The sequence below is a fragment of the Nannospalax galili genome, unplaced genomic scaffold, assembly GCF_000622305.1.
Source record: "Nannospalax galili isolate Female #2095 unplaced genomic scaffold, S.galili_v1.0 scaffold115, whole genome shotgun sequence".
Taxonomy (NCBI): Eukaryota; Metazoa; Chordata; class Mammalia; order Rodentia; family Spalacidae; genus Nannospalax; species Nannospalax galili.
In genome coordinates this window covers 5455942-5468764 of record NW_008340588.1, presented here as the reverse complement: position 1 = coordinate 5468764, position 12823 = coordinate 5455942, and positions in this window count along the sequence as shown.

The window sequence follows — 12823 nt, the reverse complement described above, 5'->3', positions numbered from 1 at the left end:
GATGAACTGTGACCAGGGAGATGTAAGCCAAATAAACCCTTTCCTCCCCAAAATTGTTTTAGTCAGTGTTTTTATCACAGTTGAAGGCAAACTAACAAGGGAAGTTTTAAACTTCTAAGCCAATCTTAGTAGGATGAAGAAGCCATGACAGATATGTAGAAAGAAATGGAACTGGGGAAAAGAATGAACTCAAAGGTCCAAACTAGTGTTAATTACTGTTTTAAATTTTCCACTTATTTTAAGGTTCTGAGCAACCAGTTTATTATCTCTTTCACTTACTTTCAAGATAATCTAACATACCAGGAGAGTGTGGATCAGGACCAGTTGGACTGTTTCTTAGGGGACTTTGTAGGCTGAGAGGTGACCTCATGGGAGACATTACCCTAGGAATGATGCTTACCATTAAATGGCCAGACAGCTGAGTAGACACTGTGTCATTCCTGGGTGGTGTTGGACCTTAACTCTGCTGTGAACTGATATAAAATTAGAAAAAGAGAATATTAAGTATTGACCTGGAAACATTGAAGGAACGTTGCCGTTTCATTAGGGTGTGTTTCCCAAGCAGGATAAGTTCTACATGGTACTATAAAGATGAAGGGAACTGTTATAGATATTTACTTAAACTACTGGGAATAATAAGGAAGGATGTGGAATGAAATGGCGACAGTTGCTCAGGAGCTAGCCAGCAGTAGCGCTGTTTTATTTTCCCAGGGTAAAGACATTTGCTTAGAATGAAATAGATTTCTAAATAATCACCTCCTTTCTAAATGAGTCTACCTAGGAAGAAAAAGCTATTAAGCCATCAATGTAGCCCCTCCCCATTCCTCACCTAAGTATTGAATACTGAAACAAAATGTTTACAAACCAAAGATTTCATTTTCAGAAGAGGCCTGTAAGTTAATAACCCTGGTTATAGAACCTCAATTTGCAAACATATACCAAATATTTACCTTAAAACTTAAGTTCTTAAAATATCAATTGTTTGCAGATAAGATTTTGAGGACCGTGATGCTATCTATGTTAGGAAATATATCATAAGGCCATGTTGGAGATGTAAATGTGCAAAAACTAATGTCTGAATTTGTAATTGTTTCAAACATTCCATTGGAATAAATTAAGTGTTCTAATTCCTCATCCTTGCATATGTAAATACGGTATTTTATACTTGTGAAATGTTTAGATAATTAGAGAGTTGGATTCTCAGCTCAAAAATAAAATGTTCTAAAGGCATATTTGGCGGAGAAAGCAGTAGGACTTTTTTGTTTCTTTCATCTTTGTGGTTTCTTTCTTTCTTTTTTTGGTTATGAGAAAAGGAAAGTTCCTTTGGTCAGCTTAAATTATGTGGCTGCTGACCTCTCAGAGAGACACTGCAGTTTGCATGTGGAAAGTAATGAGTCAGGGTGGAAAATGAAGTGGTGATTAAGAAAAGAGAGTGAGATTAATGTGGAAAGATGTCAAATGGCACGTAGGTAGGTGCCAAACATTGCTTCTGCTGGGCAGTTTCAGGGGATTTGTGCTATGGAAGGCTTAGGTAAAAGATTGATTTATTCAACAAATATCTATTGAGTACCTAATAGATGCCAGGTGGTTTGTTAGGTGCTGGTGATTCAGGAGTGAACAAAACAGATGAAATTCAGACCCAGTCAGGAGGAGCCAGAGAAAAGTTCAAGCTCGTTGAAGGGTCTGGGGACCAGGAAAGAGCAGTTGTAGTGCTGACAGTGAGAAAATGCATTGCTCAGTTTCCTAGTTGGCTCCCTGTTAACCACAGGACTGTTCTAAAAAGTCCTTGGGAACATTGCCTACCTCAAAGGGTCTCTGGACCTTGCAAGGGACTACAGACTATACTCAGAAAATTGTCCTTTCCACGATCCTCTGACTAATGATCCAGGTCTGGTGAGTCTCATGCAGAGTTGGATCATCCATACTGTTAACAAAATGACCTCGCTTCTCCTAGGTTCTACAAATGTAAAGATGCAGTGATGATGTAAGGTTCTTAGACCCTGCTCCTCACAGATTTTCAAGGCTGGTGGGAGATACAGACATCAATTAAATGGTGAAAGAAACAATGATCTCATTATAAACTGTGAGCAGTACAAGGGTTTGCAAGAGCACAGACCTATACCTCTCATATTGTGATTGGAAGGGAGAGTGGGCCTTATTAGAGGAGTGGGAGGGAAAGACACATTGCTTCAAGAGCCTAATTTATGGGAATTTCTGTGCCTGGGGAGGAAGAAGGCCATTGTAGCTAGAATTTAGTGTTGGTGAAAGTGATGATGACAGTCGGGGAAGGTAGGTAGCAAACAGGGCACCCACTTGGTTCTGGCTGGGTTACTGGGGATTTCCAGCAAACAGAGATGATCTGCTTCTAATCTAGAAAAGATGGCAGGGTTTTAGATGTGTTTTTTCAAGTGAGTTTATTAGGCACATTTACTCAACGGGAGTAGTTTGTTATAACATTCCAATTCAAACACAGTAAGATACTATTATGAAATGCCAGCATACTATTTACAAGTTCATCTACATCCAGTCATTTTCTCTATTTCAAGGGCACGAAGGAGTGATTTGATAACACATTTCTTACAATGTAGCACAGTGCCTGCCTGGAGTATGAACCAAAAATTTTTGCTGGTAGATTAAGCTCAATTAATCACAATAATTATTACCCAGTAGTCCACAATCTAATGAAAGCTTTTATGTATGTGATGGAAATCCAAGAGTGGGGATGGGGAAATGGAAAAGGATGTCATAACTGAATTATTTACACATGCCTCCCAAGGACTAATTGACTAAGTCTTGGAGAATTTTTTTCTTAAATCATTGAAATTAGGGACAATTCAGAGGCATGTATGGTAAGACATCAGACTTCATAATACCAAGGATCTGTTTTCAAAAGGTAATCTTATCTGAGAAGACTTCAAATTCATCCAAAGAAGTAACTGATACTATGTCCTTGAGTGTTTTATACTCAAAGCTGTTATCAAAACCAGCATGCTGACTAAATTACCATTTCTAGTTTTAGTTAGGCAGAAGATTTTTCTTTATCTTTTTGAGTTTAAAACATCAGGATTTAAATCTGAGAAGGTGAATACAGTTCAAGAAGCTGTTGTACTATTGATGATTTTACAGGAATTGAATACGACACACTCAAGTTGTAGTCTGAGTGTGTCTCCTTCAAAAATCAAATGTGGCTTGTGTGATAGTATCAAGAGCCGGTGCCATACCAGCCACCGGAGCTTCTCCCTCATTAATGAAACTAAATCCCTCATAGAAGAGGCTGTGCATAGCATTTGCGTGGCTTGCTCTTTGTAGCTTCTGCCCTGTGAGGAGACGATGCTCCTCCCTTCTGCCTCATCAGACAGCCAAACCTGTTGAAGCCTGACCTTGGACTTCCCAGCTTCTAGAACTCTGGTATCTGTGTTTGAACTTTATAAAAAACTCAGTCTCTGGCATTTTGTTGTAGCAGTACAAATGGACCAAGAAAATATGTATGTGTTCCCTAAACTAGTCTGTGAGAGAGAGGAGCTATGGGGGCATCCCCCTTTCAGAAGCACTCTATTTTGCATGAGAAAATCATGCCCCTCAACCATCTCTAATCTTATGATGTACAGTGGTGGTATTCGAGATGAAATTACTCCTATAGGAGTGGAGCAGAGAAAGCCTTGGTAAGAATTGCTGAAGTGTAATAAGCCTCATTTTCATATCATGTCAGCAATGAACTTATGTCTTTCTGCTTTAATTTAACAATCAATTGGATTTATAGGTAAGGATGCCCGAGATGCTATTTAACATGTTTATTCAAAGTAAACAAAGGAGCCAGACAGTCTCTATGAGAAAGTGTAAGTCTGATTTGGTTGACTAGTTTGACAATGAAGATAAGATTTGTCCATAAGTTCTATGACAGACATTTTCTATAAATTTAATGAGTGAAGCCAACAGCCCTGGGACTTAAAGCATGTATCAGCATGAAGTATGCTGCTAGTCTTTGCAGTAATTTAACATTATAGTAAAATTTTGGAAGCTCAACTTAAAAATTTGAAAAAGGATCCAGGATTATTTAAATAGTCATAGATTTCAAATGGTAGCTGGTGGGACTAAAAGAAAACATGACAGTGAGTGAATGAAAGGTGTCTTCTAACCTCTCACTAGAAAAGTGATTTAACGTTAACTAAATAATTTAAACACTGAGGAAACAGGTTTCCTAGAGAGCCCATACACACACACACGTGTGTGTGTGTGTGTGTGTGTGTGTGTGTGTGTGTGTGTGTGTGTGTGTGTGTACATGTATATATTGTAGATATCCCACAGTTGTTTTGAGGACATATGATGAATTTTATCAGTTATTTGCATTGACATTCTGCTCCCCTTAAAGGGAGTGTGTTACCTTGTTCAGGAAGGTTGTCTTTCAGAGGCAAAGTAAAGTATCAGTTATTCTGATTTTTTAAAAAATACTCTTGAGGGGTTGGAGAGATGATCCAGCAGTTAAGAGCACTGGCTGCTCTTGCAGAGGACGGGTTCAGTTCCCAGCACCCACATGGCAGCTAACAACCACCCATGGTTCCAGGGGAACCATGTTCCAGGGGAGTCCAATGCCCTTTTCTGAACTCTGCAGGCATTGCATGACAAGGGTGCTTACATACATGTAGATAGTATTCTCATACACAAAAAATAAAAATAAATCAAATATCTAAAAATACTCTTGAATCAGCATCAAAATCAAATAATGGTTTGACCACACATTTATTACTCAAAGGTGTGTTTTTTCTCACTACAAAGGTGATATTTGTTGTAAAATTTTTGAAAATATAAAAAATTTTAAGGAAAACAAACTATCAATGTATTAACATTTGGTTGTATATATCTTACTCGTGAGCTACATTTTCAATGTTGCATCTTACTGTAACAACTTTTAACTATCTTTAATTTTACTAGTACATCATTGTCTCACCATTTTGTTCAATGTTTTTCAGCAGCATTATTTCTTTCTTTTGTATGTATGATATGCATGTGGAGGCCAGAGGAGGACCCCTCTCTGCCTTACTTCCTTGAGACAGGGTCTTTCACTGAACCAGAAGTTGCTCTTTTGGCTAGATTGGCTGACCAGGAAGCTCCCAGGATCCCCCTGTCTCCATCCCCCAGTACTGGGGTCACAGGCGTGCATATTCGTGCTTGGCTTTTACATGGGTGCTCAGGTCCTCATGATTGCAGAGCAAGAACTCTTGTCCACACAGTCATCTCCCCGCCTCCTGTAACATTTCTAATGATTGAATGCTACTGCATGAGAAGAACATGCTATAATTAAATAAGTTTGCATTTTACAGACGAGCAAATACATGGACCATTTTCAAAGGGAAAACAAATTATTACGTTTTCTCTAGGGCTTATATATTATTTTATTATATCCTTGCCCTCTATGTAGAAATATAAAAGCAGTGTATACTCTTCATGATACTAACATATATATAATGAAGATAATTTTACATTTGAATTTAGATTAAAAGTAGTATAATTAAAACACCAACAATCATTCTAAGTGATGACTGAAGTTTGATAGTAGCAATGCCTGTTATATATTTTTTTCTTGACAAGAAACACTTGCTTTTGGCCCTCATGGAACAGTCTTGGCATCATCAACATCATTATACCTTCTAATAAAAAACTAATTTCAGAGCAATACTTCATTATTTTCATGGGCCAATCAATTTAATGGTGAACCTCAAAATATAGATACAATTTGAAATAACTCTTTCCTACTCAATTTATTCTCACTAGATACAAAGATAGCAGCTCCCAATGTGAATGACACTGACAACTATTTACCAAGTGAGAGCACAGTTTTGCTGAGGTTGGAGCTGCTGTGACCTTTTTGTTCCTAGACTGCTCAAGCCTTCCCTTGACACTAATGCCACTATAAACACGAACTTGGGCCATGGAATCACAGCATAGGTGACATAAATTGTCTCCCAGATGGTTTATAACATTGCTATATCGACATTTTAAGGAGTATCTTCAAAAGATAAACATTATTTTGAAACCTCAGATGCTGAGGTTTATGGCTCTTGGATCTTTACCCAATCCTAACCTGACCAGATTCTCTATTTCTTAATGTCTAGTATATTCATGTACTATTGCTCCAGCAAAAATTATTATGTATTAGTGCTTAAAACAACACAAATTCCTCATCTTTCATCATAGAAGGAAAGTCCTAAAATCAAGGTGTAAGCACAGTCATTATCCCTTTGAAGACTCTGGAAAGAAGTCTGTTTCCCTTTCTAGCCGCTACTGGGGCTTCCTCTACCTTCAAAGGGTGTCATGTCAATCTCTGCTTTTATTGTCCATTTTCCAGGATTTTGAGCTATTTGCTTTCCTCCTGAGAGTTTTTGTGATTATTCTGATCCCACATAGATAGACCACGGTAAGCATCCCATCTGATGATCTCCAACTTAATCTCATATGCAAAGTTATTATTATTATTTTTTAATCATGTAACACACAGGCTCCAGGGCTAAGGATAACAATGTCTTTGGGGAGACCACTTTCTAGTCTACTGTATTTAAATACTGAAAACTTTCCTTACTGTAAATCACGCCCAACGATGATGAATATTGTGGCATTCTCTAGCCTCTTTGAAGATAAATTTCTAGTGTTGGAGTGAATGCATCGCAGAATACATACATTTAAAAACCATTGTTTCAAAAATTATGCCAATTTACTCTCTGAAAGGGTTGCTCCAAATTTTTTTCTTTTAAAAAGTGCATGGAATACCTTTTTTGTCCTTTGTCAAGAAAGCATTATAATTTGTTAAAAACACTTTGCTATTTGATAAGAAAGCTATTTTATTTTAAAGTAATTTTGTATGGTTATTTTGTTGACACTGAACATTTAAAAATATGAATATATGTTTGTGTACTTAGTATGTAAACATAATTTAAATAGAAATTTTGTTCAATGCTCTAGTGTTCAGGTGGTATTTTCTTGGTTATCTAAGAGTCATCTAATTGAAAGTTCTGAAATTACAGCATCAGAAGGAAAGGGTAGAACTAAAGTTCATATTTCAGTGTTTAGGAGTCAGCTGCAGGTTTAGCAGCTGCAAGAGTGATCCTGTTCAGGAGGATGTCAGTTCAGCCCATGTGTCGTAACACATAACATCAGTCAGGATGTCACATGCTAGTGTGGAGTCATGATGGGAGCTTCTGGTCATCACAGGCCTATGCCAGGCCTGCAGCATGTAGCTTGCTGAGCTAAGCTACCCTTCTCTCTTGGAGGAATATGGTATGAGGTAGTTATACCACCATCAAATAAGAACTAGATGTTTTGTTTAAGGGCAATTGTTTAATGATGGACATAAAAATATCAGTGACAGAAAAGCTAAATATAGATGGGTAAAAAGGGGAATTTTTAAAACATATATATATATAAAACATATATTTTTATTGAGTTTTGTGTATTTCATGTAATAGAATTAAATCAAATTTAGATATACCTCCCCCACCTGTACTCCCCTAGTCCCTGAATTTTGTGCAGTCTGTCATATATGTTAAGTCCTATCTGATCAAGCATTTGTACTCAGATGTCCTTCAGTGCAAGTCATCCACTCGAGTCTAATCAGCCTATCTTGAGATCTTAAAGAAGGTCTACCCTCCCTCACCCAGCAATAACCAGTTGCCAATGGTTCCTAGGCTACAGTTGGGATCTGCTGCCCGTTCCCTCATTCTATGTTGGATTTTTATATGATTGAGCCAGCATGGATTTGTGCATGCTGTCACCATCAATGTTAAGTTCATATGAACAAGTTCCCAGTGGCTTGAAGGTTTCTATTTCTTTATGTTCATGCACCAACCCTAGCTCTTACAATCTTTTGAACCCCTCTTCTGCAGTGGTCCCTGAGCCATGGGTGAGTGGGGTTTAATAAAGAAGTCCTATGCAGGGACATGTACTCTGCAGTCTCTTAGTCTCCAAAACTTAGCTAATTGTGGCCTTCTGTGTGCATCTCACTCTGTTGTATAAGGAAGCTTTGCGGGTGAGAGTTGAAGGATGTTGTTAGTATTCTCTCTACCCCCTGCTCTGCTATGTTCCATGAGCCTTAGGTGTACTGGTTCCACTGTAGATGTGTCACTTAGGGCTGGGCATCTCTCAGACATATATTCTCCATGTGATCAGATGTGGAACTCTGTAATAGTCTTCGTCTGTTTCAAAAAAACCACTTTTTTTTTTTTTGATGAGTGGTATATAGAATACTTGTCTGTAAATATAAGGATCCACACTTAGTATATAGTAAGAAATTTAATTTGTCTAATAATATGACAAAGAGTAGGGTTTTCTCTAGGTTCTACACCTCTCCAACCATGTGTATTTGGCTGTATTTACAGTGACACCCATGAGTTTCCTCCCATTAAGAGGACTTTGAGTTCAATCAGATAGCTGTTGATTACCACCTAGTAAAAATGCCACTACTGCACCAATAGAGACAGTTTGCTGTGCCATCATTGTGGTTATTAGACTTCAGAGCTGCATTAGACCATTGATTGATTTTTCTCCCTTAGCAGCTTGCATAGTGTCCCCTAGAACCATGAGAGCTAGTCTTCAGGGAGAAGGTCCAGGTCAGTTCCAGCTCTATTGCTCCAAGTCCTGTGTTTGGGTTATGTCCTGTCTTCAGCAATAGGGTCTTACCTTCAAGATCTGTGAAGTAATCCAGGGCTGTGGCAATAGCTTATGTTATTTTGGGAGTCTCTTGGACTATCCTGACCAACAATTTGAAGGGAGGTTTCTCCTGTGTAGCAATGTGTTCCTTGTTATATATCCTTCAGCTATACACATGCGCATCAAATAGTGTATGTGTATTTTTCAGGGGGTTTTTGAGTTAGCCCATTTCCCTCTGGCTTATTATGTCATCCAAGCTTTATTTATCTCTCCTTTGTCTCCCTGTCTAACCTCCCCCTCCTTCCTCAGTTTAAGTGCCCCCATTTTCCCCTTGTTAATAACTTATATTCTATTATCCCAACCTCTCTTGAATTCTTTCTTCCCCTTTATCCCCGTGGTTTCTTATATGACCTTCTCTCCTCCTTTCCCAGTTGAATACCCCCATTTTCCCCATTACCCCCTTGGTAACATCTGATTCCTACTATGCCCCTCTTTCATTTCCTTTATCTCCATGCTTCCTTTCCATTTTCCTGGCTCTTGCTGTTACATCAGGATATATACTCACATATAAGGGATAAGATCTGAAAATGAGGAAGAACATTCATCACTTGCTTTTCTGAGTCTTAATATAACAGTTTCTAGTTCCATCCATTTACCAGCAAATTTTATAATTTCATCTTTTCTTACTGATGAGTAGAATTCCATTGTGTAAATGGACCACATTTTCATTATTCATTTGTCAGGTCAGGGACATCTAGGTTATTTCCATTTCTTAGCTACTATTAAAAAAAAAGTAACAATCATGGCTGTACAGGTATCTCTAAAGTAGGATGAGTCCTTTGGGTATACGTCAAGGATTGGTATAACTGGATCATATGGTAGATTCACTTTTAGTTTTTAAAAAGTTCTCCACATTGCTTTCCATAGTGGTTGCACAAATTTATATTCCCACTAGCAGTGAATGAGGAAAATGTTTTTATAAATCATTTGTATATAAGTATTACATGCTGAGAAAAAGTGCTAAATTGTAGGCAAATAAGGAATACATGAGGTTGGGTGGGGGAATGGGAGTCAAGGATGGGAGGGGGAGGGCTAAATTTGATTTAAAACTGTTGTATGAAATTACAAAAGTTAAAAAAAAAAACAAAGCCCACAAGTCACAGTGAAGAAGGAAGATTTTCTAAAGGATTCTTTATCGCTGGCGTGTTTGGCATTCGGAGGCCTGTGGTGATAGTAAGAGAGTCTGAAATGGTAAGATTGAGCACATACTATAAAATGAGTCGAGTTTTATAGTGGCTAGGTTTTATTTGCTTATAAAGTCTCTATCCTTTCTCCCTTTGAAGAGCACTTGTTGACAAGTTAGAGAATCCAGACGCAATGGCAAGGTAAACCCCGAGGAAATGATGCAAAATATTGCTAGGAGGGCTTTGAGAGCCCACGGATCCTTTTCTCACTTGATCCAACTGGGGCTTTGCCTTCTCTAAACAAGACGAGTGTCAGTGGTTTTCCTCCTTAAGATCTCCAGGAGGAGGAGGCGGCGGCTGTTTTTAGCTGAGAGAGGCTGCTTTGCCTATCACCGAAGTGCAGTGTGTAGGATGCTTAGTAGCGAAGGCAGCTGGAGAGGAGGAAGGCGGAGGGGGATGCGTGTAGAGGAGCTCAGGGCTAGCAACACGGTGTGCTAGGGTGTACTCATGCAGCAAGGGCGGCTTGTAGGCAGGTGGCTCAGGATGGGTGCTGCTGGCCAATCTTTCTCCTCTTTGGTTCTTTCATTTGATATTCTAGGAAGCTCTGAGTTATTTGTACCATTTCAATGATATTACGAGGTTAAAAATATGTTTCCTTGTGCATAGCAATTAACACCAGGCTCCGCAGAGTGGAATATTCCACGACTTAGAAGAGCACGGTAGACATTTTATTGGCTCCAGCCAGCAGATGGGGGTAGTGTACCATAAAAGAGCGAACCGAGCACACTTGCAACTAGGAGGTTAGGTTTTGTTTTGCTTTGTTATTTAAGCTTGACAATACCCGTCTATACATCCTGTGGGCGCACTGTGCTTGAGACTAGTCTAATATTAAACTTGTTTTATGGCGATATCATTATTTTTTACTGCTACAAATTAACTGTCGGTTTCAATTTACCCTATGTTTCAGCTGCCTTGGGGGATCATCTTGTCAGTTATGCAGCTTTCCGATTTTATGACTGAGATCAAGAGTGATTCCTTAAAGGTACACGGGAAACACAATGAAATGCGGCGGTAAGCGTGGGCTCTGCTGTGTGGCAGATCTTGTTGGTGATCAAGTAAAGACCAGCAAGCCACGGAGGCCACGGTTCCATTTGAAATTTGACTGTCTTAACATTTACTCAGGCTTGGTCACTCACTTAGGTATGATCCTGACTCTTGATCAGAGGAGAGAAGTGGAGCTGGATGAATCCTAATATTTATTACCTTACCCAGTTCAAACAGGAGAAAGCAAAGAGGGACTTGAGGGCACACATCCTTGGCGAATACTCAGAGGAAATTCTATCACAGGGACATGAAACATCTGCATCCTGTCGTTTACTCTTCTTTCTGAGTGCCTACTGTGTGCTTATCCTGGTGCTGAAAGGTCCTTAGAACTTACTGGTCAGAAACTCCTGATTGCTGCCTAATCTTTTCTTGAAGAATAAGGGCAAAAAAGAGATTAGACTCCTCTTGATAGAGTTGGCAGAGCACCATTGATTGATGATAAACTTGAAGGAGAAAGGGGTCATATTCCGGCTTGCCCTAGTCAAAGATTTCCGTCAGCAGCACACTGTCATAAATCTCTTCCTGAATTGTTACCAACCGGCACACTGTATGTGAATGTGCAGAGAGAGGGAGAAATCCCAAACTCAGGAAAAAAAGACCAGGCTGCTCCTGAAATGCTGGTTGGATAGAGTAAGTATGGGTTCAAATGCCTCCCCAAATCACTTATCTCTGCACAAAGGCGGCTCCAGCTTAAGTAATCTCTCTGCTTATCTCTCTTCTCCTCCTCCCTACCTCCTGTAGCCTGTCTTCCTTTACCTATGCAATGCTTCTCAATCCTGCTTCTCAAACAGAATTACCTGGAGACATGTAAAAAAAATCAATGCCTGAACCCATGCTCCTAACTGGGTGGTTTTTATTAGAATAAATACAAATGGTTGCCCTCGAGCATGTCCAATAAGAGTACGGTTTTTTATTTTTGTGCATGTGCAAGTGTATGCATGTGTGTGTGTCTATGTATGTGCGTGTGTAGGTTAGAGACTGATATCAGATGCCTTTCTCAATCACCTCTCCTTATATTTTGAGACAGCCCTTCTTACTGAACCCAGAGCTCACCCTTCAGCTAGATTGGATAGCTAATAAGCACCAGGGTTCCTCTGGTCTCCACCTCCCCAGCATGGGGATTACAGGAACGTACTGCTGCTGGGCCCAGCTTTCTACATTGATGCTCAGGTCCTCATGCTTGTGTGATAAGTACTTTGCTGGCGGAATAATTTCCCCAGCCCCCAATATTAATTTTATAATACTCATTCCACCTATATGTCATTATACCCTTTTTATATATGATAACCGAGGTTTGGCAGTTGATTAATTTTCCTACTAAACAGAAAGTTGGAAGTGAAACCTGGATTTGTTCATGTTCCCCGCACTATCCACTATATCACATTCCCTCTCTTTAAAAACACTGCTTGCTACAACACTGCGTCATCAGCTAGAACAGGTGTAGGAGAGAGAAAGGCACACATCTCAAGATTTATGCAGACACAGTACACAGAGCACAGAGACTCCAAGCTCCAATCACTGGGCTGGAGAGGTTTGGGATATTGGGAAACAAAATCAGCAGACTCTCCTTGGGTGTTTAGCCCACAGAGAGGGACTGGCTTATTTTGAGCCAGGACTTTAGAGCTCATTCAGATTGTGGAGTTAAAGGTAGAGAAGCAAAGCACAGTTAGAACTGCTATGCCAAGAAAATCTTTGCCTGAATACTGGTTATAAAGGAGGGATAGCAATGCATTGGTCTTTTCAGCTCCACTCTCAGGCAAGGATAACAACATGACCAGCAGCCACATTTTGAAACACAGGCAGCCACAGATATTTATTTATAGAGACAAAGCGTGTAAGGTGGGATAAATGCACAGAAACACTTTGAACACCAAGCCCAGTACAAATGGGCCCACTAT